Raw genomic sequence first — 25,504 nt, forward strand, 5'->3', positions numbered from 1 at the left:
ATAATTTTAAGTTTTATTTTTCAATATAAATCTCCGCCCAAACCATCATTCTTTCACACTTACTATAAAATACTAACCCTCCTTCCAATATGTATATAATTTTCTGGCAACAGTTATCATCTGATAATAAAAATCTAAATTATTCCCATTACAGATGAGTAAACTCAGGTTTAGAGAGTTTAAGCAACGTGCCTAAGATCAAGGATCCAGCCCTTAGTCCAAATGTGGACCCCAAATGTGATTATCCTTCCATTATACAATGTGACTCATTAAAGGACTTTTGACCCTGTTGCCCTATTGAGCTGTCCTGTACTCCATCTCTAAGCAGGGACCTCAGAAATCTGACCTTTCCTCCAGGCTCAGAACACAGTGGAAACATCTGCACACACACAGGCCACTCCTGAGGTGTCAGTTAGAGACATTCTTCATCTGGATTATCTGCCTAATACCAAGTGTTCCAACATCTGAAAAATAAAAATTAACAGGTAAAGCAGATGACTGAAGCAGTAGAACTTGCACTTAGGGTCTCTGAATGGGGTGGCTGTAAGAAAAGGAAAGAAATCCCTACCCTCAAAGAAGGGAGATGTAAAATGGAAACTCCCCCCAAGTCTCATTTAAGTTTATAGATTTTTCTAAGACATAGCACCATCTCTAAAATTAACTCTAAATAGAGTTAATTTTAACAACTAGACTTTGAAGCAAAGTCATAATGACTTATTTAAAAAAATTAACTATTTTACATATTCCCTATTAAATAGGTAAAAAAAAATGGTAGAGGAATAACCAAATAAAACCATACTATACATGCAGGTGACTTCTGGTTAAAAATATAAGTGATATCATTAATTTTTTTTTTTTGTGTGTGATTCTGGGGATTGAACCCAAGGCCTCACACATGCTAGGCAAGCACTCTGCCTCTGAGCTATACTCCAAGACCTTAAAATTCCTTTGAAAATGAAAAAGCAACTGCTTTTTAAACACACGATAATTTTAAGTGCTGAAATCGCAGGATATGAATAAATTCAAAAGGTGACTATAATAGTTTCCTAGGATGAATTAATTTTTTTATATTTTCTTGGGCTTTTCACATTAAACATGAATAAGTTTTTATAAGTCAGATTTTACTATTATAATCAAAACATAATTTGGGGAAGTTTTCTTTCTCTTAATTGAGAAATGAAAATTTTGGACTGAACCCTGAAATTAGGAATCAGGACTGTGAGATTTTAAAAAGAAAAAGGAAATTTAATTATAATGCTAATGTCAATGGACATTAATATTTAGGAAATTTATGGGTAATTTTTAGGAAAATTATGACACCAAACGGAATTTGTTTTTCTCTTTTGAGATTCAAAAGTTTTAAACCATACCTAATATAGCATCTACTATCACAAAATATTATAGTATCTTGCGTTTTGCTTTTCTACAGAGCTTCACTGTCAGATTTTCCTTAAGAGGTAGGAGAATCAGAATATCTAGCATTTGGACAGTTTTTTCATACACACAGTACATGGTAGTCATTTGTACTATTGCCAGATATTTCTGGTTTTCTCCCCTTCCTGGAATGGTGAAAGACTGTACCCCCTAGCTTCCTTTTTTAAATTACCAGAATCTTCCGCAAAGCTTTTATGGGGTTGTATTGACTACTTCCAGCCAATGGGTTATGAATAGAAATCTCAATTGAGACCCTCCAATCTTGTCTTTTTTCCTTTCCATTGTGATTAGCAATATTCACAATGATACCTGCTCCCTTGTCCTGAGGCCCTGAGTAACTCTGAAAAGCAAAGCATTACTAGCCTGTGAAGGACATAGAACGTAAGCAATAAATAAATCCTTGCCATTTTAAACCACTAAAATTCTGTTACTGAAGCATCACTTAGCATGTTTCAACTTATGAATTATATTTCCTATTACACAGATGGAAACTCAGTTGTATCTGTGTCTCTGTTAGTATTGGGAATTTGTAAAAATTAATAGATAGTAGATGAGAATTACAGCAAGAAAGATTCTGACAGTGAGTTTTTCTTTTCGTTGATTTAAATATTGTTTTTTTTTTTTTTTTAAAGTCATCAAAGGGAAAGAATCCATTCAATTTGTATGTAAAAAAGAAAAAAAAAGGATCCATTCTGACACAGGTGTTTGTTATATAAATAATTATTATGAATGGTAATAAAAATAGCTTGCATTGAATGTGAATATGTGCTGAGTCCCCTATTAGGTGCTTAATTTATATTATCACATTTAATTTCACTTAATCCTCACTGAGATCCTAAAAGGCAGTTATTATTTAAAGTGAGGTCTTTATTCTAATAAATATTTCTTCTATATGGCAGTAGTGTTTTATAGTTTGCAAAGTGCTTTTTTTTGTACTGGGGATTGAACTCAGGGGCACTTGACCACTCAGCCACAACCCCAGCCCTATTTTGTGTTTATTATTTAGAGACAGGGTCTCACTGAGTTGCTTAGCACCTTACCATTGCTGAGGCTGGCTTTGGACTTGCAATCCTCCTGCCTCAGCCTCCTGAGCCACTGGGATTACAGGAGTGTGCCACTGCACCCATGTAAAGTGCTTTTACTATATAAAACAATATTTCATTTTTGCAGCCAGTATGATGCTATTTTCCCATTTTACAGATGAGGGTTATACAGCTAGTGACAACCAGGTCCTTGGAATATAAGCCTTGTGTGATTCTTTGTTACATTTGCAGAGCAATAAACATAATGCAAAGAAATATTTAGACAATATATTTTCCACGTTTCCTTAATGCTTTCCTTCAGGCTTCCGATTTACCAGTGCATTCATTTTTGGGGAGAAATAACTTAAACCTTGGGAGTGTTAAATTCTAGGTGAAGAGCTGAGCACTGTGGTTCATGCCTGTAATCCCATGCCTGTAATTACTGAAGCAGAAGGATCACATGTTCAAAGCCAGTTTCAGCAATTTAGTGAGGTCTTAGGCAACTCAGTGAGACCATGACTCTAAATAAAATACTAAAAAGGGCTAGTGATGTGGCTCAGTGGTTAAGCACCTGTGGGTACCAAAAATAAATAAAAATAAATAAATTCTAGGTGAGTGTTATGGTTTGGATATGGTTTAATTGTCCCCCAAATGTTTATGTGCTGGAAGTGTGGTCCCCAATGTGACAGTATTTAGAGGTGAAACCTAGTGGAAGGTGATTATGGAGGAATTACCCTTGGAAAAAAATTAATGGCCATCTCATAGGAGTGGGTTAGGTCTGGTGTGACTGGATGAGTCTTTAAGAGAGAAATTTCATTTTTTCAAGTAAGGAAAAGAAAATTTTCCAAAAGACTTACTTCTCTCTTTCTTCCCCCTCTCACCATGTGATTTCTTTAGGAGATGGGATTTTGTGGGAAGAACTTAGGTCATTGGGGGCACATCTTTAAAGGGGATACTGAAGTCCCAGCTCCTCCTCTTTTCTCTCTTTCACTTCCCGGGTGCCACATACTCCGCAACATATTCCCACCGTGATGTACTGCCTCACCACAGGTCAAAAAGCAACAGGCTAAGTGACCAGGGGCTTAAACCTCCCAAACTGTGAGCCAATATAAACCTTTCCTTCTTAGCTTGTCTCTCCCAGGTATTTTGTTACAGTGATGCAAAGCTAACTCTCGAACTCAGTTAAAAATTAGAGCAGGTATCGATGAAAATTTGTGGTTTCCTGATTTATAAAGTGATTTGCAGAATATAGTCTGGTCTTAATGGATTATCGTGTGTATTATTATAGTCTTAATGGATTATCATGTGTATTATTAAATAATCCAGTGAAAGTCCCCTGCAGCTTATTGACTAGGACCTTTATTTTTAAACAAACTCAACAGCACTTAGCTGTCTGGTATGGACTAGAGTGCCTTTGAAACTCAGTGATGAGAACAGGAAGCAGGAGTCAGGTACTCTTAGTGTCAAACCTGAAAGGCATATTCATTTTTTTTCTTTTATCCCATCAAATTACCATTTTATCCTCAGTAAAAAAATTTAATGGATTTCCATTAGGACAGCATTCCAGGAGGACTGAAAAGCACGTTTTCTGTCTATCTCCTCCTTTTCAAATCTATTTGTGTAACGCTATACACCATAATCTTTTGTGCTTTTTAAAATATCCATATCTGTAGTTTAGTTACATCTTTATTATTATTCCTACAATTTGTGTCTTTTCCTTTTCCCCCAGGATTAGTCCTACAAGGATTTTCCTGTTTCCTTGACTTTTCAAAGAATAATCTTTTGGTGCTATTAGTCAGTTTTTTTTTTTAAACTGCAATTAATTTCTGCCTTAATCTTTTGAAATTGTGTTTGAAATAGTTAATCGTAACATAATTTATATCCATTTAAAAATAAGTAGTTTATATGAGAATGATTATTAGCTTTACATTACCTGGTAAACATAAGGACCATGAACCCTGGGAAGGACTTCTTTTCTAAGTTTTATATCCTTCTACTTTCTTTGGATAAATTTTGTTTTTTCTTTCCGATTTCCTGAATTGAAAGCTTGGTTCATTTATTTTTCATTTTTTCATGTTAATTGCATTTAAAGTGATACATTATCCTCTAACTCTTGCTTTGTCCATATTCCAGAGTTACAAAATTGTACATAGAATAGCAGCTTCACGTACTTGGTGGAAGTGTTTTATTAACACTTTTCCTTCTGTTACTTACTACTGCTATTTGCCATTCATTGGCTATTTACTATGTGGTAGGCCTAGGAGGGCCAAATACTCATGAGTCCCTATGGCAAAGGAGCTAAATATTTCATGTGCTTAAAAAAAATCAGATGAATTGAGTACCAGAAAGGCTTTCACCATGATTTTTCTCTTTCCAGCCTACAATTTTAGCTTGTCTATATATATTTAGCATAGACTTGGAGAAAAGGGAATAAATGGAGGAAAAGAATAAGAATTCATATTAAACCATAGGGTAACAAGATTAGCAATGGTCATGATACATACCTGATACCTGTAAATAATTATCTGAACTTTAATTCTAATGTCTGAGAAAGTTGGTGAAAATAATTTTAAATGTTCCTACGAATGATTTATTATGTAGTCAAGAATTTTGGCCTACTGATGAAAAAAAATAAATATAAAAAGTATGTATACAATTCATCTATTTAACATGTATTTTGTGTATATTTATATTTTTTCACTCAATCCTTACCAAAAATTAATATTTCTTCCATTATGAATGTAGGCAGGAAACCACAGAAATATTAGCAATACCTGTGACTTTATTTTTTTCTACTACATTAAAGATGGCTACAGATATCTCAAAATATTCTTTTTGTATATCACTACTGCAAAACTGCTGTGGGTCTTGATCTTGTTATTTAATGCATTAATAAAGAGGCAAATATACAACTCTTTTAGTTTTCTATGACTGTGCATCAAATTGCCTCAAAAGTTTTTGCTTTAAACAACAAACGTTTAGCTGGGCAGGGTAGGGCACGTGTGTAATACCAGAAGCTTGGGAGGCTGAGGCAGGAGGATTCTAAATTTAAAGCCAGCCTTAGCAACATAACAAGGCCCTAAGCAACTTAGTGAGACCCTTTCTCAAAATAAAAAATAAAAAGGGCTCAGATGTAGCTCAGTGGTTAAGCATCTCTGTGTTCAATCTCTTTTACAACAACAATAACAACAACAGCAAATGTTTATTATCTCAGAGGATCTGTGGGCCAGGAATCTGGGCTTGGCTTAGCTGGCTCTGCTAGCTCATCATCTGGTTTCTCAGTGCAGGGGTTAGGCAGGGTTATAGTCATCACAAGGCTCACCTGGGAAAGAATCTGCTTTCAAGTTCATTCAGATGGTTATTGGCAGACTTCAGTTCCTTATGGGTTATTGGACAGCTTTAACTTCTTGGTAATTTTTTTACTTGAGATCTCTCACAGTTCCTTGACATGTGGGCCTCTCCATACGGCAGGTCCCAACAGAGCAGCCGGCTTCCATCAGAGTGAGCAGGTGAGACCAAGAGGGTGAGCGAGATGAAAGCCAGAGTCTTTGGTAACCTAATTATGAAAATGAAATCCCGTCACATTTACTGTATTCTCTTCTCCAAGTTACAGGTCCAGCCCACACTCAAAAGAAGGAATTGCACAAGAATATCAGAAGGTAAGGATCATTGGGAGCCATCTTAAGAACTACCTGCTATATAACTATATCACAAATTCACTTTTTAGTATTTTGCTAATTTAATATTAATATAATCAATCTGTCTTGTAGGCTTATGCAGTTTATTTTACTCATTTCAGAATATATTTTGTAAAGGGATCCATAGGCTTCACCAAACTTGCCAAAGGATACATATCTCTTAATGTGTTTCAGTTCAGGTAACTTCAACAACCTCCTGAGCTAATTTGTTCAGAATAGTCTCAATTAATAAACTAGTGGTCAAAGCTTTTTCTTTAATCTAGTCTGATAATATAGAATAGTTTATATTATCCCAGTGTTGTGAAAAAAGCACGGCACACCCAAATTTGCTATAAAACAAACTATAAACTTCTCCATCTTACCTACTTGAATTGAATGTGTATGTATGCAGTGCGGGGAAAGAAGCATATAGGTCTCTGTCAAGTCTCTTTTATCAGTTAAACCACCTACACTTGCATATGACAATTGTCATTTGAGTCTCAAAATGACCATGTAAGTGGAATTGATACCCTGAAGACTACTCTTATTACCAGACTGGAGCTTTTCCCAAGCTATGTATGAAAAAGCATAGAGTATAAGAAAAGAGAAAGAAATGATGTTATGATTTTTTCCTAATACTTAGGTATGTGTAATCAACTCTTGGTAAACCTAAAGATAATGATTGGCATTTTAAAATCATATTTTCTACAAACACTATGCTAGCTTAATATATTGTCTTACTAGTCTAAAAACTAAGGGTATTTTATAAAACTTTCAATATAAAACTTTTTAATATAAAACTTTCAATATTCTTAGGGATACGTTTGTCAACAATCATTGGAAGTGATTCTCTTATATGGCTTGCCCAAAGGCCAGTTTTGTCCCCAAATGCAAACTGCATCATTTTCCCCAAGTCATTTCCATGAGTCATCCTACAAGAAAGTTGTTTTCTAAATATAATAGACCCATACCCCTTTATCCACAGTTTTCTTTTCCCATGTTTCAGTTGCCAGCATCATGGTCCAAAAATATTAACTGGAAAATTCCAGAAATAAACCATTCATGAATTTAAAACTGCATCCCATTCTAAGTGACGTCATAAAATCTTGCATCATTCCACTCTATCTCATTCCAGAAATGAATCCTTCCTTTGTCCAGGGTTTCTGCATGGTATATGCTGCTGCCCATTAATGAGTAGCTCGCTCAGTTATCAAATTAACTGTTAAGGTATCACTTGTCATCAAATACCTGTCTTCAAGTAACCCTTATTTTACTTAATAGCCCCCAAAATGCAAGAGTAGCAACTTTGGCAATTTGAGATTTCAAAAAAGCTAGCACTACTTCTCTTAAGGAAAAAGTTGAAAAAGTGTAACTTAGGAGTGAATGAAAAAAAAATCATAAAATGAGGTTGCTAAGATCTATGGTAAGTTGTTGCTAATTTCTTTCTTTCTTCTTCTTCTTCTTATTTATTTATTTATTTATTATTATTATTTTTTTGGTACTGGAGATTAACTCAGAGGCACTAGACCACTGAGCCATATCCTCAGCCCGATTTTGTACTTTTTATTTAGAGACAGGGTCTCACTGAGTTGCTGAGGCTGGCGTTTAGAACTCTGCATCCTCCTGCCTCAGCCTTCTGAGGCACTGTGCCACTACGCCCAGTGTAATTCTCAGGTTCAAATGATGTAGCTCAACACTAAAGACTATCATTTAATATAGTTCAGATTTTCTGAGATAACTCAAGCAAGTTTTCTACGCATGCTCCCGTTTACTTGGGGCCTATTCTTTCTTATATTTATTTTTTAAGATTTAGGTGGACACAATATCTTTATTTTATTTTTATGTGGCGCTGAGGATGGAACCCAGTGCCTCACGCATGCGAGGCGAGCGCGCTACTACTTGAGCCATATCCCCAGCCCTTTTTGCGCCCTTTCCAAATCCTAATTTCTCTCAAGACTCTAGAGTTCAGTCATGACGAAATGGAAGAGTTATGGAACTTGGGTGGCTTCTAGTCCCCACAGGCACCCACTGGGCAGTTGGTCAGCCAATCCATCTTTGTTGAGTACAATTTCCTAATCTGCAAATGGTGTGGATTTGTGATTTCTAAACCCTTCTCTATTTCTAATAGAGAATTGTAAAGTACTGAGGAAAAACTCTGACGACATTTAGGACATGTAAGTAATGTTACAACAAAATGAGCCACTCTCAAGTGAGTTTTGAGTGAGATGAGGCTGATAAGAAAAGGTAGTGCTAACCTCCCAGTCTAAGTTCCAATAGGAGGAGGTGGGCGGGGCCGGGGACCCGCTTTGACGACAGAAGGCTGCTTCCGGCTGGGGTGCGTATGACGTCAGGGCGAGCTGGACCAGCCCAGCCACCGAGAAGCCGAGGAGGGAGGGCTCGCGAGAGTTCAGGGCGGCCGCCCCGAGATTCCGGCACGGCCGCAGGTCCCGCCTCTCGGGGGCGGGGCGAGGGCGGAGCGGGCAGCTGGAGCGGAGGGGCGCCCGGCCGGCTGCGGTCCGTGCGGAGGCTGAGCCGGCCGCGGGCGCGACTGGAGGCAGGTGAGTGCGCGGATGCAGCGCTCTGGGGGCCGGGCTGCCGCACCCGCCCCAACTCTGCGAGAGAGAGCTGGAGGAGATCTTCTGTGTCGTTGGGTGTCCAGGGAAAGCTGAGCTTATTTCGGGGCTGGAAATGTCTCCCGGGAAGCTCTGGCGACGGCCTTGGCCCTCTTGTTCCCCGGGGTGATACCAGCCCCTGTGTCCGGAGAGGTGGCCTCGAGCCCGGGGAGGAATTTTTGTCCTTCCCTGTTCCTTTCTTCTTTCACTCCTCGGCCCCCAAGCACCCCACTTCAGGTCGCTGCCTGGGTTTCACAAACAATAACAAATGTCGCGGATGCCCTCCTGGTCGCCCCTGTCTCCCGTCCCGTGCCCTCCAGCCCATGTCACCGAGAGGACGGATTCTGGGCATGGCTCTTGAGTTGTGGGGGCTGTTTGTGTACCATTCCTAAAAACTGATGCGTCAGATTGCTAAACATTCTCAGACACTGTAAAGCCGCCCAGCTGCCAGCAGCCACGGAATGTTCAAAACTGGTCTCGAAATCGGTCCCTACCATTGGAACGTAGACCCTTCTTTTCAGCATCTTTTTCTCCCGTCCTCCCCCCCCCCCCTTTTTTTTTCACCTGTAGTGTTGTGAACAAACAATTGGTTGTTTAGCATGGGAATAGGAAAGATTATACCTGATTGAGTAGACGACGTTTCACCTTTAAAAAGTTGCCAGGTTGACAGCAAAAGAACAAACTTTTGTTATCAAAATCAGTGGACTACCGTTTTCTGACGCTACTTTTGTTTTGTAGGATCGCTTTTTCGGGTTCTAAATTGGGAGAAATGATATAAAAAGAAATGGGAGGTGGGGGTGGTGCTGAAAGTAGTAGCTTGTCCAAAAGTGTGGTACTGTTTGTTGTTGCTCAGTTGTTAAAATGCAGAACCAACGCTCTTGCCTGTTTCACCTAACTTGTGATAAGTTTTGATAGAAGCCACTTACTTGGAAGTGGTCTGAGGATTAGCTTTATTGCTACTAAAATCCGAGGAAACAAGTTGAGTGGTTTAAATTGTGCCTTTTGGTTTTAAGACAGGGATTGGTGAGTGAGACCTTGTCTTTTTTTTTTTTTTTTTTTTGGCGTGGGGGCTTAAATTTGAACAGGTCTCCCTATTTTAAAGGAGGGTCTCTTGTTCTTAACCCCAATTTTGCTTACTTAATGTAGATTTTTGATTTGTTTGATCTTAGATATATAAGATACTGGAAACTGCTTTGAATTTGGCCTTTGTCTCTTTGCCTCAGGATATATAAAACAATTAAGATTATTATACTCTGCATTGTCTTGGAGGTTTTGTATGTGATTATTTACTCTTGTGACTATTTGGGGATAAAGTAATTAGTCCAAAATATGATGTTAAATTTTTTAACATATTTGTTCATATTCAGTATTATAGTACTTATCTGAAAAATCCCAATCTCAAAAGAGATGCAATGGATAAAATCTTTTTTTGGTTTGACCTCACTTAGCTTGTGTTCTTGTTAAGATGGCTGATAATGTTTCCCATTTTGTTGGAATGTGTTCAGAATGAGAAGCAGTTTTGTGTAGTTTTTGTATTTTTTTTAAAAGTCCTGCTATTTGGGAATTAACAAATTAGAATTAGAAAAAACTACATTAAATGAATACAATTCTTCTCTAGCACTTTGTTCTTGAGTTTGTTTAAAAATGAATAAAAGAATAGAAACTAAGATTATTTGTGGAAATAAGTAGGAGTTCTCAGAAGTGTTTTATGCTGAAAATTTAATTTTGAGAGGTAGGATATGACAAAAACAAAGGAAAAACTCTACTTTCTAGAAAATGATAAAGCAATGAATTCAGTTTGGCCATTTGTTTTCAGAAAAGGTTTGTTCTCTCAGAGGAAGGTGAGTATTGTTGTCCTAGAAAAGTTGGATGGTACTTTAGAAATTACTTTACCAGTAATCTGGGAGAAGTTGGCACTTTTTCAAGAGGGAGTTACAGGGTGCATATCAAAACCAGAAAGATTTGCATCTCATTGTAATGTTAAAATAATTTTATTTTACACAAATAAGTGTGGGGTGAATTAAGCAAACATATTGTCATCTAGCATTCCTAGGATTACTTTAAAATCAGGCAGATGGGTAAGTTATGATTAGGTTAGACTTGACATATGCAGAAAGTATGCTACTATATTTTTTATATTAAAAGCATCATTGGGGCTGGGGTTGTGGCTCCGTGGTAGAGCACTTGCCTTGCATGTGTGGGGAACTGGGTTCAATTCTCAGTACCACATGTAAGTAAACGAATAAAAGCCCATCAACAACTAAAATATATATATATATATATATATATATATATATATATATATATATATATATATATATTTTTAAAGATAGAGTGAGAGAGAGAGGGAGGGAGGGAGAGAGAGAGAGAGAGAGAGAGAATTTTTAATATTTATTTTTTAGTTCTCGGCGGACACAACATCTTTGTTTGTATGTGGTGCTGAGGATCGAACCCGGGCCGCACGCATGCCAGGCGAGGGCGCTGCCGCTTGAGCCACATCCCCAGCCCCTAAAATATATATATATTTTAAATCATCATGGGCTTTTTAAGTGAGATAATGAAAGCAAGTTAAGGCATAAGAAAATTTTTAAAATTAAAATGATATCATTGGTTAGTGAGGCTTCTTTTCCTTTCTCCCTTTGAACATTCTTGTTCAAATCTTAAGGGAATATTTAGAAAGGTCTGACCATTCCTTCTATGTACTGATTATATAAGCCTTCTGTCTCCAGGTAAAGGTTTGCTAATTGACAGTGTATTATTGTTTACAGCCTTTTGTGGGAGGTGAGAGGCAACAGTGGGCAGTGTTTGCTGCCTGGTACATGTAGATGATCTGTGGTCTCTGTCCTCAAGGTTTGTCCTCTGCCCTAATGGGAGGGAAATGGGCCCACCCAAATAACTATAATACAAAATGCACTTTATGAGGAAGCCAAGCAGGGAGGGATTAAATTCTACCAGAGCAAGTAAGGAAGGCTTTAAGTAGGAAAAAGCATTTATGTAGATGGTTTGTTGATAATGTCAGTAGGGAACATTATATAATGCTGCTTGCTGCTAAATTCTTTCCTTAAATTACTTATTTACTTGAGTTTAATTCTTTCAACTGTATGGAGTAGGTGTTTTATTATTCCCATTTTGTTGATGGAATAACTGAGGTACGAAGATCAGAGAGCTAGTAAGTAAATCAGGATTCCAACTCAGGCGTCTGGCTTGTATCTATATCTATAGCTTATTTGCTATCTTATTTTCATTCTTCTTCTCAGGTCTATAGTTTCAAAGGGTTTATTGGGAAAATGCATTCCTCTATCATCTAAATTTTGGGATCAGTTTTTTAGAAACAACTCAAAGTAATGAAAATTTAGGTAAACAAAATATATTTTCAGCATGTTAAGTATTTTAACCCATTTTCAAAAGTTGCTTTTGGGGACTGGGACTGTGGCTCAGTGGTAGAGTGCTCGCCTAGCATGTCCGAGACCCTGGGTTCGATCGTCAGCACCACATATAAATAAAGGTATTGTGTGCAACTACAACTAAAAATTTTTTTAAAAAGTTTCTTTTGGTACCAATTAAATGTAACCATTGAGTAGGACTTTTGATAATGCTTACTACCTGTCAGTACTCATAAAGATTCGGAAATAAGACGTTATAACTCCTTGAAAGAAGTATAATCATTGTATATATTATCTTGTAATTTTTAAAAACATTTGGCACTGTGTTTTTGTATTGAATTATGAAGTTGAAATTTAGTTAATGATTGAATGGTCATCTCAGCCCTTTCAGTTTTATTTCCACAAATAGCTGTACTTACAATGGCTGAAATAGGGTTTGAATAGAGTGTTTTAAATATATAAAATGAGAGAAGTTCAGTTACTGATACTTTATGTTGGGGCAGCTTTGAAAATTCTTGGGGTTGTAAGGTAACTGGTGCTGTAGAATGTGTGTTTCCCATACAGACCTCTCAGTAAATGGTTGTTGAAAGAATGGTCCAGATGTTACTATTGAAGTTCCAGGAATAATACATGTTTGTTATTGGTTGTCTAAAAATTGGAAAACAGTTAATGAGTATGGGGGTGAATGGTGGTAGGGCTGCTGCCTACCCTTACCTGTCTAGTAAGATCCAGTCTCTTCAGCTCCTTTGGTTCCCTGATTGACTATACTCAGGGTTCTGGAGGACATACTCTTCAAAGGAATAGAGTTTTGACTGAGGTGGTAGAAAACCCCTATAGTAGGATAATTTATGGCTGATTACGCTTAAACCCAGTGAGAAAAGTAGCAGAACTATGCCAGGATTTGAAGCCCACATATTTGTAATATTAAAATAAGACAAAGATGGCAAAACAGAAAGCTTGTGTGTGTGTGTGTGTGTGTGTGTGTATGTTTTAACACACCTAAATTAGTAGTGGTAGTATACTGTTTCTATTTACCATCCTCAGTTGACAAAATCTTCTAGAATATCAGCCTGTAATTTTATGGAGATGCTTATAACAGCTTTTCTTTGTTTTAAAAAATTTATAGCTTTCTGTATGTACAGGTTGGTTTTGAAAGGTTGTTCTTAGTAAAAAGGAGAATGAGTTTGCCAATCAAAGGAAAACTAGACATACTCTCACCTCCTTGTGGATAGAAATCTGGGGGGCATCTTTTCCCACAATAAAAGTTTTGTCTACAATGCAAGCCCACTTGGGCAGTTAGCCTGGCTGTTAGATGATCTCTGCATCGCTCTTAGGGAAGACTAGCTTAGCAGTTACAGGTCATTTAGTGACCTGACCATTCATATTGATGTGTAAATTTAAACATCCCTTAGCCTTGTTAATTGTCTGTGGCCTGTGATAATGGTAAAACATGCTTAGCTTTTAAATTCTTGAACAATCTCTTTGCCTTCCCCTGAATTAACACTAGACCATCTGGCAACCCAAACTGATGTTGATTCTTTGGCCACATGCATAAAGAGGTTTCTTGTTTTCCTTATCTTTTGCTGATTCTTACTGATTCTACAGGCATACACTTTCAACATATAATAATATGTAAATCTCTAATCCCATATGCACAGAAAACTTTCTTTCTTTTTTTTTTTAGTGATTTGCTATCTTTACATCTGATTCGGAAGGGGAATTTATTCCTTCTTATTTCTGGAACAATTAAACTGCTTTTTCAATTCCTGAATAGGATGGAGTTAATACTATTTAGCACCTCAGATCAACCATAGACACAACACACTTCCTTCCAATAAAGCACAAGATGGCAGCAACTAAAATGACTGTGCATAATTGCTAATACCATCTATTTTTGCCAAGCAGGATTGCTGCATCTTTGGTACGGAACCTAGCTTTCATTCGGTCTGTGAAAGTTTAGACAAATGAAAGGTTGGGGCAGACAAGCTTTTATACACATTAATGAACACTTTTGGGGGGTGTTGTTTACTGTTTTGGCCTATTTCTTTATTACTGTTCTGCTTTTATGAGTTGGAGATTTTTACTATATTTCTCTGGATTCCTCAGTAATCCTGTAGACACAGTAATTTTTATACTTAATATGAAATATGACTTATGTAATCTTTATTTCTCAAATTTGTCTTCCATAGTACATAGATTTAGCTAAGTTATCATCATCCACTCTTACATATTTTTGGTTCCTTTTTCTTCCTGAAGGTCACCCATCAGGGTCCATATCAAATAATTTTATAAACAACAGTAACTATATACTTACTACTTACTATGTAGCAGATATAATGCTAAGTACTATCTCTATGTAAGTTTATATATAAATAAACGTAAATATTAAAAAATGTATAAATCCATCTATCTGTAGGAACCCTTTGAATTTTTATCTCTTTTTTTGGGGGGGGGCAGGTACTAGAGATTGAACCCAGGGGTTCTTATCCACTGTACCACATCCCCAGCCCTTTTAAAAATTTTTTATTTTGAAACAGGGTCTTGCTAAGTTGCTTAGGACCTCGCTTAGATGCTGAGGCTGGCCTTAAACTTGTGATCATCCTGCCTCAGCCTCCAAAGTTGCTGGGATTACAGGTATGCACCACCATGCCTGGCTGAATTATCTCTTCTTACAAATGAGGAAACTGGACCTTAGAGAGGGGAGGTGACTTAGCTAGTGTCCCAGGAATAGATAGTAAAAGGTAGAGTTGGAAATTGATCCTAAGATCCAGGTTTGTTTTCTCTAGTATTCTTATTTTGTTACAAAAATTTATCCTTTGCCATTTATTTACCCACATGACTTTTATTTCTTCCCTCTCTTCCCTCCTTTTTTGGTAATTTTTTCTTTAGGGATTGTTTATAGTTTTGCTTGTCAAACACATTTTCTTGGGAAAAGGATACAGAAATAATTCAGTTATATATTAAGATTTCATATAGAGGAGGACTTGCTCTTAGAGCTTATTTTAAGAATAAAACTAGTAGCATCTTATCTTTGTATTATGCTTGATAGTTTTATGAAGCACTTACACATTTTTAAAAATTAATCCTCATAGCAATCATGTGATGTAGACACAGTGAGGATATGGCTGTCACATTTATTTACAGGTAGAAAGGAACTCCTAAGTGACTTGCCTGACAATATTTTATCCCAAAATAAAAAACAAAACCTGAATTTAAACTTGGGTCTTTTGACTAACATAAACACTATGTTTGACATAGCAGTCTTCCTAGTAGCTAAGTTATCATCATCCACTATAGGCAAAATGTTTACTGATGACTATATAAAAGAGACGTGTTTCTTGTCCTCAGCAGTTTTTAATACTGAAATAAATGATATAATCAAATGTTCTGACTTCATTTAAGCCAGCTAGGAGTGGATGAATATCATTATAGCTTAGTGTTTTTTCTTAAAAGGTGTTATATTTTTGAGCCTTGACTTTGTGTTTTTGCTTTTGTCAAAATCATGAGGCTGGAGTTTTATCTCTGCATTTTAAATCATGAAATGTAACGTCCTCAGTTCTTAGTTAAGTTGCTGTCTACCTTATCCTGTACTCAACTGCTTGCTTCCTTACAATTATGATGAAGAAATGGGATGAAGGAAAGACAGATATAAACATTAAAAATTAAAATAAATTAATTCCTTCCTACCTGCAAAATAAAATTGAGGATTCCAACAAGGTATTGTTGATAAGATACCTTGTAGTAGCCCTGTTGTAGGAAATTGCATATGAAATTCAAAGCATAGATAAGCCCCAAGAATTTACTTCTGGAAAGTTATATTCTTTGAGAGATTGAGAACTTATTTAATGATCCAGTTTTGAACTATCATGCCAGTATCTTGTTTTATTAAATTTAAATTTTAATAGCTGTGGACATTTTTACTTTGAGTGATTTTTGCTCATGGACTTGCCCCCATTGTGGAAACTCCACACATTGTTTGCCCTTCATGATTTTTCTGTTTGTCAGCAGGGATTGGTTGCCTAGTTTTTATAGCACAAGGGAGTTGCCCTTTGTTGTGTCTTTGTAATAGAAATCCATTTCATTTGGACACATCTTTCCAATCTGGTTGAGGATATTCTCCATATGTCCACTATTATCTAGCCAAACAGAATTTCTATTTTTATGGCTAGAGTGGAAAAATTTTAGTACTGAATTGCATGTACTTGCCCCATTGATACTCTTAATACTGGCAAGTCCTAAAGGAATCACAGACTCATAATGTTTTAGTGTGGTTAATCATCATAATTCAACATTTATCAATGTTTGCAGGGCACTGTGTTAGTTACCTGACAAAACAAAGACTAGTAAAATGTATTGTTCTTCCATTTAGAATGATTCAATACTGCAAGAGGTATAATGTATGGGTACAAATAATTGTAATTCAAACAAAAAGTGATAAATAGGTAACAGTGTTGCTGAAAGCTTGGTCCTTGTCTCCGAAGTCAATCCAATAATGAGGACACAGTTTTGAGAAAAACGAGAAAGACAGTTTATTGCTAGCAAAGGAGAAACACTGGGGACTCCTGTCTCAAAGGCTGTGATTCTGCCCATCAGCAGAATAGAGATGATTCATAGAAAATGAGATTTGGGAGGAGAGATGAGGGAGGAGAAGATCAGGGAGGAGAATGTTGGGAAAAAGTAAAAAAAATGTGAGTTTCAAAACCATAGGGACATAGTCAAAACATCAAGTGAACCCGGTACAATGCAGCACTGTGGAAGTAGGGGTAGGAGAGATTACTCTTGGTGAGACAGGTTAGGAAAAAGCTTCCTATATGAAATAATCATTTCAGAGTGAAGGACATGCCAGGTGGAGGGATTAGCGTAAATTGGGTGTTTCTCTGTAGTACTTGATAAGTTATATATTGTTTACTTTTCTCTCTGTCCTATTGGATTTGAGCCCATTGAGACTAGAGGAAAGGTGTTTTTCAGCTTTTTATTCTCTATATCACCAACTGCTCAACCTGGTACATTCGAATAGAGTTGTACTTTAGTAATATTATAGTGGTAGTAGTGCATATGGAATGCATTCAAAGGAAGAGAGAAAAGAAACGGGAAGACCGTGAAGGGACTAACTTAAATAATCTAGGAGGTAATGAAGTTCTGAACTAGATGATATTGGAAAGGAGAGACTGGAATGAATATGAGTTGCAACTTCAATTTAGACTTAGGGAATTTTTTTTTACTCACGAATTACCTATGAGTGCCCCAGGTGACATGGGGATAGAAAGACTTGGTACTCCTTCAGAAAGGAGGAAGGTGACTGCTGAGTTGCATTCACAGCTAGAGAAGCAGTTGGAGTAGAGCACAGCTGCTATAATGAAGGAGCACTGAGAGGAACATCTAAGGAAAGGGAGCACCCATTGGGAAAGTGAGAAAAGCTTCCTCAGGAGGTGATAGTGTTTGAGCTTAGACTTGAAGAGCAAGGGGAAGTTTTTTAGGCCAACAAACCACAGGAAGATGTTATCACATAATGATGTAAGAGACTAAAGCACATTTAGGGAGCCACAAGAACCTGGATTGTTTTAGTGTTGGGCATGAGGCTGGAGAGGATAAATGAACCTTTTATTTGCTGTGCTTTTTTGATGTTTATTTTATCCAGCTTGAGTACTCTGACATTTTGAAAGGAAGCTTTTCTGTTGCCTCTTAGGCGTACTGGAAGCATCTCTGCTGTTTTTCATTCCTAGTCTGCAAATAAAGTGCCAGTGAGAAATTTTCTCTTGCTTCCATTTTGTGAAATAAGACCAAAAGTAATGATACTATCAACTGAAGAGATAAAGGGAAGAATAAATCTACAAAAGCTCCTTTTCTTGAATGAATGCCTAGAGCCACCAGGGTTGTTGTATAAAGAGAATGCTGCATCAAAGCATAGTTTCAAGAGTACTTGACTTGAGGGAGGGGATTATGGTAGGAACATAATTATTTCCCTTTTCCATAGGGTTTTATGGAACCCTGAAATTTCCCAGGACTATAATACTGTAATACCCAAAGTCCTTTCATTGTAGTTCTAGCCTTGATTTTTTTCTTAATCTTCCCTGACCCTTATTTTATTTTAAAATAACACAATTTAATAACATTGCATGACTTTAAACTTCAAATTGTGTCAAACATTGTCTCTAGCTTCACCCCTCCTTCCCCCTTTTTTGTCATGCAGAGACTTGCATATGTAAACCATGATTCTGAGCTATATTTTATTTCTGGAGCTAAAAAGTATTAGAGGTCTTTTACATAAATTTACTTTCTAGAGTGGTCAGTTTTTCTATCCTGTGGATTAAGCCACTGAAACAGAATATGGTTGTTTTCTAAGGACAACCAAAAAGTTAATGGTATACTCCAGTTAGAATTATATCCATTATATTTCAAGGCCAGGGTTGGCAGCTGTGTTAACATTAGTGTTATTACTGGTAATAGTAAAAGTTTATGGACTATGGGCACTGTCAGGAGGAAAGTGAAAGACAAGAACAGAGGAAAAAGAAGGCTTGCAGAGTTGTGGGGGAGGCATTGGGTGGGACAGGAAGAAAAGTACATGTTTAAAAGAGCTTAAGTACCTCTAATACCTATTCTAGGTGCTACTTTGTGGGACTAGTGCCATATTTCTGGATTAAGTTGAACTGCCAGCAGTCCTGTCTCAAAATACACTGGGCATATTGTTTTGGAAAAAAAAAAAGTTTGTTTCAATCAATATAGATTTAATTTTTAAAATTTTGTTTTTAAGAATTGAGCAGAAGGAGAAAAAGAAACCAGTATGCTTTAAATATTAGTGGAAACTATAGGTACATTTCTGAAATGTAGTAAAAAAGTAAAAGATTTAAGATCTCAATCCATAGAGTATGTACAGCCCTAGTTGGGCAGAAAGTGGCTGAAAGTAAAAGTAAGAATAAATAGAAATGTGTGTTTTTGATTCTAGTAAAATTGCATTTTTCAAGCTGACCAAGAATATAATTGAACCCACAGAAGGAAAAATAGGGTAGAAATTAAATCTGGTACTTATATTCCCGTGTCCAAGTAAACCAATTACTACATCTCTTTCAGAAAACAACTTTATGAAAACAACCAAACATTTCTCCATTAGAATTTATTTTTTGTTGTTGTTTTTTATTATTGACTAAAAAGCCAACGTGTAAACTACCCATGATGTTATTTTTCTGTAATAGTAGTAAAAAGTTCTTTCTCAGAAATATTGAAGCTTTTGATTCATTTTCAGAGTTGAAAGATGCTGTAGAGGTCATCTTGTACAATTCTCTGCTGTAAATTCCCTCTGCATGATACCTAACTAGTAAATGTCTAATCTTTGCCTGAATATCTAAATTCTGTCAAGTCACAAAGTAGCTAATTTGAATTCCCTTAAGTGATTGGCCTTCTGCCTCAGTCCCCTTCTTCTCACTCCACTCTGGGGGTGTGAGTGATCTCTTATATTATGATACCTTCAATGGCCTCTCTGTGATGGTAACTTTCAAACTGATATATCTAGCTCACATCTCTCTCTTGAACTTGATACTCCTTAGTGTTGGCTTCAGTTTGTCCAGAGTTGACTTTATGTTCTCCCTTCCCAGAGCTTTTCTTGCCTTTCTCAGTGCAAGGCATTTTTCTTTACCTAGTGATATCCTGGAAATCATCTTTGACTTTTCATTTATTACTCACACTGTCAATTATTAAATTCACCTTGCTACCCCTTCAACTCTATCTTTGTTGCTTTTCCAGTGCCAGTATCTTCATTTAGGTATCAAATTACTAGAACAGTCATGCCCTCTTCCAATCCATCTTCCTGTTGGCTGCCACAGGATTCTTCTAAAACATTAATCTGATTATATAACTCCCACACTTAAAATTTCCAATGACTCCCATCACCTTCTGCCAGACTTCTTAGGATGGCATAGAATCTCAGGGTTCCTTTATGATACAGGGCTTTTTAGTTTTCTCCCTTATTTTTCATAACTCCTACTCACCTCTTCAGTTACATTCTTTCTTTAAAGGAAGCCTTCCTTGACTTCTCAACTACTGTCAGTGTCTTTTACATGTGTCTTTCATGACTTTTTATATCCTAAAGCAGATAGATATCCTAAAGCAGATAATAGATAATTTGTTGAGCATTTATTGTGTTCCAGGCACAGGACATTGTTAATCGTAAAGTTCTTCCTTATGTAACTTTCAACTGGTTCTTATCATAGAATTAAAGATAATTAAAGTATGATACAAATATCACAAGAGTGATACTTGTAGATGCCTATCGTATATCCTCTTTGTTCCAAGGTAACTATATTTATATATTTTTTAGCTTTTATTTATTTATTTATGTGCTGGTGATTTAAACCAAGCATCTTCATTTAATTCATTCAAATATCATAGATTCCCAGACTTTTTACTTTCCTGGTCAAAACCTTCTGTTTTAATTTGTTAGTTTTCTCTCTTAAAATGTGTGTTTTGATTTTAGATAAAATAGAGCTGTCATAAAGAAAGGCAGAGCTTCATAGATGTTTAGAACCTGGATATGGATGGTCATATTTAAGGTATAAACCTAACCTTTTTAGGTTTATACCTGTGAATTTTTTTCTTTGAGTCCAGAAATCATCAGAATTATGTGGGAGAATATATGTATATGTATATACATATATAAAATATATTTTTATATCTTTTAATAAATAAACATATATTTTGGGGGGGAGGGCATAATGGGAGTTGAACCCAGAGTCACTCTACTGTTGAGCTTTACCCCTAGCCCTTTTTATTTTTTATTTTGAGATAGGATCTTACTAAGTTGCCCAGGCTGGGCGCGAATTTGCAATCCTCCTGCCTCAGTGTCCCAAATTTATTTATATTTAACAAGTGATTGAAATACTCACATAAAAACAAGAATGCTAATTAGTGAATTCATTAATATAACTGTGAGTAGAATGGAAGCTTGCAACATTTGGTCACACTTTCTTACCCCTACAGGAGAACCTACATGGGAAGTCAGTCATTCCAATCAAATGGGTAATCTTAATGGTGAGTGTCACTAAGTAGGATAACCTGATGGATCCTCTTTATAAGGATGCAACTGCTCAGCACTGTTCTGAGTGTAGTCAGTGTACTTTGACCGCAGGCAGTGTTGAGGGTACACAGGCAAAGTATTGCTTGTTAAACTCCTGCCTACCCCATTCCAGACTAGCAGTCCTCTTCTGATAGCATGGTCTTTACTTCAGCCAGAAAAAGAAAACACAATCAAAAAGATTCACCTTTCTTAGTTCACATTCCACTCCTTCCTCCCAGAAATGATACCCTACTCACTTTTGATTGGGCTTGAGTGCTCCAGATCTTCTCCTTTACAGATTTTCTTGTAATTACTTATGTCGATGGATAATTTTTACCATTCCTTTTGATTTGTGCTGGTTTTACTTCTGGAGGGTAATTTAATTTTTAAATTATGAGTGCTTTTGCAATGTCCCTTGATATGACTGCTGGGCCTTGCCAGTTGTTAAAAACTTCTCCAAGTGCAAGCCAACCAGTACAGTTCACTTTCTTTATTCTTGAATTTATATGTTTATTGACTTGGTTGGTCTAAGATTAAGATTGCTTAAATTTGGGGGTGGTCACTTTATTCTTTTAGTGTATGTCAAGCTTTTATTCATTGAAAGTCTTATTCTTTCTATTTATGAGTTTGTCACTTAGTATTTGATTTTTTAAACCCAAACATAATTCTGTATATTTTCTGAATTAAATTTCATTTATTAAAATTAATATGTTAAAATTGTTTTGGATTCTGACTCTGTTGCTCCACTTTTGATTATTCTCTTCAGGTTCAGGTCTTCTCTACATTTTTTTTTTAATATTTACTTTTTAGTTGTAGTTGGACACAATACCTTTTATTTTATTTAATTTATTTTTATGTGGTGCTGAAGATCGAACCCAGGGCCTCACACATGCTAGGCAAGCACTCTACCGCTGAGCCACAACCTCAGCCCCTTCCCTACATTTTGATAAGTATGTTGTCAAAAGTTTTTTCCAAGCCAGGATCTGTGGCACATGCCTATAATCCCAGCAGCTTCTGAGGATGAGGCAGGAGGATAGCACGTTCAAAGCCAGCCTCAGCAATTTAGTGAGGCCATAAGCAAATTAGTGAGACCCTGTGGCTTGGTAGGCTGAGGCAGGAGGATGGCGAGTTCAAAGCCAGCCTCAGCAATTTAGTGAGACCCTAAGCAGCTCAGCAAGACCCTGTCTCTAAATAAAATATAAAAAAGGACTGGGAATGTAGCTCAGTGGTTATGCATCCCTGGGTTCGATCCCCAGTACCACCCCCCACACACACACAAAAAAAGTTTTTTCCAGATCATTGGTAATTTATGTTGTCTAAGTCCATTGAGTTTTGGAGAACTTATTTATAAGCATTCTGAGTTTTGTTTCAGGCAGTTATAAATACATTCATTATTTAGCCTAAAAGAAGTATGAAGTGGAGCTTATTAAATATCTTTCAGGGTGTCATATGGATTGCTCCTATATATTTGCTAACTACAGAAAATACGTGGCAAGACTTGTTTATCCTGAGTCTATGCTGATTCTCAACGATCAGTCATTTTTGTCTGTTGAAAGACTTTTTTTTTATAATCAAAATTCTAGAGGGCTGGGGATGTGGCTCAAGCGGTAGCGCGCTCGCCTGGCATGCGCGTGGTGCTGGGTTCGATCCTCTGCATCACATACGAATAAAGATGTTGTCCGCTGAAAACTAAACAATAAATATTTAAAAAATTTCTCTTCTCTCTCTCTCTTTAAAAACAAAAAAAAGAAAAATTATAGAATTTCCTCAGGACAGAAGATTCAAGAGTTTTTGGTATTGTCCATATTCTTCTGCAATGTGCATGTTCTTTCCTCACTTTTAAAGATCAGTAGGTGGCCTCCTGTCTTTTAGCAAAGCTCTTTAGTCTTAAGTTCCAAGAGTATTTACAGCATCTAGCAAAATTCACATACAGGTTCTCAGTATGTAGCTGGCACAGTTGGAAGATTTTCAGTGCGTTGAGGGCAGCTCTCTGTGGCCTCACCCATCTTGGTCTTCAGGTGTTCCCTGCCAACACTCCAGTTTGGGTTGTAATCTCCTGGGCTGAGAAGAGAAGGCAGAGTGGGTGGTGAGATGCTTCTAGGACTGGGAGTTTAAGAGGGGTGATCCCACCTCTTAAGGTGGTTGTAAAATAGAAATATATGAAAGGTGGTATTCAAGTGTAAGATTTTTTAAAAGCAAGATTGAAATGGAGTTTTTCCTTTTCTTTTTTCCTGTCATGCATCAACTATACCATTTACCTTAACTGACATAATCCGGCCTTTGGAAATTTTCATTTCTAGACATAAATTTAGAAGCCCCTTTTGTAGTCCTTGGAAGATTTCTTAAGTTGAGCTCATTGTGGACATTTTACTTCCTGAAAGCACTGTTTCTTTTATAGCCATCTAAGTTAAATGTCTCTCCTATTTTTTCTGTCTTTAAAAATCTTAAGTTCATTGACGAGCTCTCCAATGAACTGCCAGTCTTTTTAGACTCTTCCCTTTTTCTGTCATTAATATTTTTTTTCAGTTTACAGCCAGAATGCTATTTCACAGACCAAACCATTCCAAGTTTTAATCTCTTTGTGGCTGGAATGATTAGGTTATACTTTCTCCCCAAACATTTTTTTGACTCATTTTCTTTCTTTTATACTCTCTGTCATCCTTTTCTGTATTATTTTGGTGATGTAACTTTAGGGATTATTTATTCTAGAACCAGAAATTTAAATCTGTCATTTTAATCAAATGATGCATAGATATAGAACATTTCCCTTCTTATTTTTTTAAGTTCCTTTTTGTTCTATAATTTCTACAGTTTAAAATGGATACTGTCTTCAGGGCAGTAATTATGTTTTCTACTTCCTTTGTATTTTCCTCACAATGCTTAGTAAAATGTAGCTATTTCACAGGGAAATTTAGTATTAACAGTGCCTAATTAGTGTGAATTCTTTTAATTCATGAGCAATCTAAGGTCCTTACATCTCCACAAGACCTTACACATCCTGTCACCTGTTACTTTTCTAAACGCTTTTTTTTTTTTACCAGTCTCAGTCACCCATTTTATCCTTATCATACTAAACTCTACTATTTCTTCAAGATTTACTTCTACTCAGGATCTTTGCTCATAGTATACCCTGAATGGTCCCCTACCCTGAAGTTTCTGGATTACGATTTTTCATCTCATTCAAACTAACTTCCTAATGAAACCTTTCCTGATGACCTTATTTAAAATTTTAATGTCACTCACAGCCTTTCTCCCTTAGAATGTAAGCTTCAGAAAGTGCAATATCACCTGTGTCGAGAGCATACCTGGCATAGGGTGATATTCGGTAAGTATTTGTTCAATTAATTAATTAATCAAAGCTAATTTAGATAGAATTCTGTTCTTGAGAGCTTCCTAAAACATATGACTTGTCTTTCTTTAAAGAGTCTCAGGAAGGATTTGCTTTTATTTTCTCTGAACATTTTGTAATTTGTATTCCCTAATTGAGGCCCTCATTCTTTTTTTTTTTTTTTTTTTGTACCAGGGATTGAACTCAGGGGCACTTGACAACTAAGCCACATACCCAGCCCTTTTTTGAATTTTATTTAGAGACAGGATCTCCTCAGTTGCTTAGCACTTCGCATTTGCTGAGGCTGGCTTTGAACTCATGATCCTCCTGCCTCAGCCTCCAGAGCCACTGGGGTTATAGGTGTGTGTGTGCCACTGTGCCTGACTGTGGCCTTCATTCTTATTCCCAGGGATGGCAAGAAACTTCAGAATTCCCTGATTAATTACTCTCCAGTTTCCCACTACTTCTTTTGTCAGCAAATTTCCTTCAGTGGTCATATTCATGTCCAGAATATTTCTTTCCCTATTTGAGACATAATGGAAGGGTTAGCATGGTATTTATTTGTGTTGATTTTAGATGTAGAATTCTATAGTTGAAGTTTCTATCACAACTTATTTTTGTATTAACTTTTTTCTATCTAGAACATGGAAAGTTCTTTATGTTTCTACTTTTCCACCATTGTACTATGCCAGTTCAGAGGCCCATCCCATCAGATCTCAGTGATGCTTCATGATATCATATCAACTTATTTCTAAAATGTCTTTCTTTGTATAATACCCGTATCCTGGGCATGGGTTTGCAGGGATCTAAGACCCCATTGTTGCTGACTCCTTTACCGTCTCTTTCTCTGTAAAAAATAATTTACTTAACCATTCCCATTATTGTAATTTTCTTTTTACAGTTACAGAAGTATCTGAATTTTTTCTACCCCTTTCATTTTTTTTCAGCTTATGATTTTTTAAGTTTGCGTAATCAATGAACCAGAATTACATAGTGCTTTTT

The 25,504-nt window shown here is 36.6% G+C and overlaps 1 protein-coding gene across 2 annotated transcripts in view; it reads left to right on the forward strand.

The window, feature by feature from the left end:
- The first annotated feature begins 8,578 nt into the window (after positions 1–8,578).
- Stk38l (serine/threonine kinase 38 like) overlaps positions 8,579–25,504 on the forward strand; it is a 75,633-nt gene continuing 58,707 nt past the window's right edge. Inside the window, exon 1 of one of the 2 annotated variants that reach the window (XM_046436215.2) lies at positions 8,579–8,691. The gene's annotated coding sequence lies outside the window, so the exon portion shown is untranslated. The remainder of the gene's footprint in view (positions 8,692–25,504) is intronic. The other variant, XM_046436216.2, reaches the window with a different exon arrangement.

Source organism: Marmota monax, unplaced genomic scaffold (genome assembly GCF_021218885.2).
Source record: "Marmota monax isolate L192 unplaced genomic scaffold, Marmota_monax_Labrador192_F-V1.1 WCK01_AAM20220418_F8-fsc00012, whole genome shotgun sequence".
In the NCBI taxonomy this organism is placed as follows: domain Eukaryota; kingdom Metazoa; phylum Chordata; class Mammalia; order Rodentia; family Sciuridae; genus Marmota; species Marmota monax.